We start from the raw sequence: 4,031 nt of genomic DNA, 5'->3' as shown, positions 1-4,031 counted from the left end.
TTTGTTTATTATTTGTCCAAAATATTTTAGATAGACTTGTTTACCAAAGTAAATAAATCTTCTATTTAACAAATATGTTGTACCTAGATGCATAGTATGCATTACAATGTATTAATATCCCTGATAGCTGGAATCTTTGATTCCTAGAACTTTACAAAAGCCAAAAAATTAAATTGAAATTCCAAAAATACGAGTATCTCTCCATTCTGGGCATTTAAATGAATTTCTCAGTGATTACATCACGTGTCATGCACGTTCCAAGCATGTGGGTGGGGTAGCTACATAGAGAACATAGGTCATAATAGGTTCGGAGTGCTCATGCACTGCAGTTGGCTACTATATGTGACAGTATGGGATGTGTATGATTGGCTTATGTATCTCGCAGCCTATCTCCCCAAGCTCTCGCATCATCATGTGCACTTATTTCATTGTTTTCTGCCATTGTACAAGTTTGTTTATTTGCTCGCTACTGTGTTCTCATATGATCTGTGTTGTGCAGTACTGTACATTACTGTACAGTACCAAGGTAAAACTGACCAAGAATACCATTATAGCAGTGTTAATATGTAGAAAGTGATTACTGGACACTAACATATATTGTACATTCAGTATGTGTGAAAATACTGTATGTAATTGTACAGTACATAGCAGAGTGGACAGTGTTTGCCTACTGTAGGCTAGTGTGTAGAGTGTGTGTGTGTGTGTGTGTGTGTGCGTGCAATATAGAGCACGTGTAAAATCCCTCCTATATGAAGGGAGAGGAGAGTGACAGTTAGCATCATCTACAGTAGAAGGTACAGGACAAAGGTAGGCCATTCTGTATTTTCATATCACCATTTGGCCTGCCTGCATCACAAGCTGAAGATGACAGCATCTGCTGATGTGTACAGTACAGTTGTATATTTTTATATATACTGTATGCTATGCTGTACCTGTGCATTAGTGTTTGCATAAATGAACACAGGTCTGTGGTGTCTGACTGCAGTTAAGCCCACCTAGCAATAGTGCTCCAAGACAGACACGTAGTTCAGACTTGGAAACATTCACCAAACCCTGGAAAAATTTATGTAGATGTGCAGCTTTTTCCAGGGATAAGGATTTGTCTCGGTTCCAAAAGTCTCTCGAACAGGGAAACATTCTACACTAATTGTTCCGGCTATCAGGGATATTACTGTACAAAACTGCTAAGCAATTTTTTGTGTAGAATATCTTGACACTTTGTACTCAATATATAGTTAGTAACCGAACATGTGGCACCTTCAAAAATCATTCTGCATTATCATACTAGTGTATTTTTTTTCCAATTAATGAATATACTGTATCCTGTATAAGTGTATTCTGGTTTGTACTTAATTGTCATTCTTCCAGAGCTGCAACTTAACACCTCAGTCTACAAGTTTATATTTACCTCCACCCCACACTGGTTCACACTGCAACAGAGTAACACCTGTGATGAATCAAAATATTTCAAAATATTTCCATACACTATACCACATTAGATAGATATTCATTCAGTAAATACACCATACAAGTTTACTATTTGTTCAACGTGCATATAGACAATGCAGGTATACAGTTCAGTATATAGACAATGCAGATAAAGTATACAGTTCAGCATGCATATAGGCATTGCAGGTATGTGGACAATACAGGTTGGTTGGTTGATTGATTGATTGATTAGGTAAAATATCTGGCGTCACAGCCTCTAGCCATTTGAAGCCGAAAATGAAACTCATAATTTAAAAATATGATAAAAATAAAATAAAATTATATTTAGTTTGTATATCAAAATTAAAATGATACAAAGTCCCGGATTTATTTAAAAATAATTAGCAATTAAGTACTTCTATTGCAATTAAAAAAAATTAAAGTTCACCATCAGCTACTGAACTTCTCTCGCTGAGCACCTTTGAGATGCTGTACTCGGTACCAGCAGCGAGTCATTAGGGACTGCCGATGCATATCCAGTGGTGGTACTGTACTCACTTCACCATCTAACGGAAGACTGGGTATTGGTGAGGATCTAAAGGCCCCTGTGGCCAAACAGATGCCAGCTTGATGGTCTTTAGCCTGGCTGGTGTGGCTGAAGAGTATACAGCTCATATCCATACACCAGCTTTAACCCCACGATAGCATGATACAGTCACAAGAGGGTCATATGGTTGGCACCTCAGGACGGTTGGGATAAGACCCTCATATGGTTGAGGTCTTTTAAGCATGACATTTTACGTGACCTAAGGTGGGTAATCCAGGTCATTTTGCTATCTATCACCAGCCTAGGGAAACATGTCTCTTCTACCAACAGAATGTAGGTACAGTACAGGTATCAGGACAATGCAAGTTCTGTATACAATTCAACATGTACAGTAGTTAAAAAAAAGTATCTGACAGAGCGGGTCCGATGATTAATGAAATTGTACGTACAGCTCGTGATGTCTTGGGAGGGTTGGTATGCGTGTCTACATCCACCGCCATTCAGTATCCAACACGGGTGAGTTGGCATATAGGAATAAAATAAACAGTTAAGTGTTTACTATCTCACAGTATAAGGAGACAACATGCTTATCCCAATACCTATTGTCTGTGGTATATTGTTTCACACAACTTCTGCACTGATACTTTTTTTAGCTACTGTTCATATACATTACAGGTAAACAATTTCCAATGTGGCCACAATAAGTGATGTACAGTACAACAATAGTGGCCACAATATGTGATGTAAAACAATATTATATAACAGCACATGAATCTTTACTACAGAACAGAACAATCTGTGTCAGACCTCAGGTTAGCCTGTATATTTAACCTTGGATTTAGAGACATAGTAAAGCCGTGACCCAGCCATATGCCTGTCATACCTCGGCATCTGTGCCCAGACACTGGGAGGCGGAGGTCAAGGATCAACTTGACTAAGACGTCAGGAGGTGTGTCATCCAGCCTGTCTCAGCTGGGGAGGCTAGCGAGTGGTGTGCCAGGATGGTGGTGGTGGTAGCCAAGAAGTCTGACCACCACCCTAGGTGTACTGTGGATTACCAGCACCTCAACTCTTGCTGCCTCCGGGAAACCCACCACACCTGCTCTCTTAGATATGGTGTCCGGAGTCCCACTGCACTCCTACAAAACCGTCGCTGATGCCTACTGGGGCTGTCACCATGTGGAGCTTGATGAGAGCCGCTGCCTCACAACCTTTATTACGACATGGGGTAGTTACTAGTACCACAGGACCCCCATGGGCCACTGTTCCACATCTGATGCATACTCATGCAGATTTGATGATGCCATCTAGGATGTACCCAGGAAATACAAGTGTGTTGACGACACCCTTCTGTACGACTCCAGTGATGTGGAGGAGGCATTTTGGCATACATGTGACTTAATGGTAACGTGCGCACTTAAATAATAACCCTCATGCCTAAGAAATTCCAGTTTGGATGGAAGGAGGTTGACTTCATGGGGTTTCACCTCAGTTGGGACTCCTACAAACCCACCAACGACCTCCTATATGCCATTGAAGACTTCCCCATGCCCGCCCAGCCCACTATCATGGACATCAAGTCATGGCACGGCTTTGTCAACCAGCTGGCCCCGTTTCTTGCCACAGCCCCTTCATGGAATCCTTCAGAGAGCTCCTCAAGAAGCCCTCTGGGAAAAAGGTGTACTTTGATGACCAGTTGCAGGCTAAGTTCCGTCAGGCTCAAGACACCATCTACCGTCTGGCCATAGATGGCCGAGTTTATTATGACAAGACCAAACCCACGGCCGCCGTCACCGACTGGAGCAAGGAAGGAATTGGTTTTGTCGACCTCCAGCAGCATTGCACCTGCTCCTCCGCCGACACGCCATTCTGCTGCAAAAGTGGGGGGCGAGGCAGGCCTGTTGAGGCAGGCTACGTTGCTAAGGAAAGGGGAGCTACTGGCAGTTGTATGATGCCTTCAAAAGGCCTCTCGTCAAGCTTCTGGGGGACAGGGCACTTATAGGTATCGTCAACCCCAGGCTCTTCCGGCTCAAGGAAAATACCCTACAATATGCTT

Source organism: Homarus americanus, unplaced genomic scaffold (genome assembly GCF_018991925.1).
Source record: "Homarus americanus isolate GMGI-L3 unplaced genomic scaffold, GMGI_Hamer_2.0 scaffold10478, whole genome shotgun sequence".
NCBI lineage: Eukaryota > Metazoa > Arthropoda > Malacostraca > Decapoda > Nephropidae > Homarus > Homarus americanus.
Note: the sequence above shows the minus strand (reverse complement) of the source record.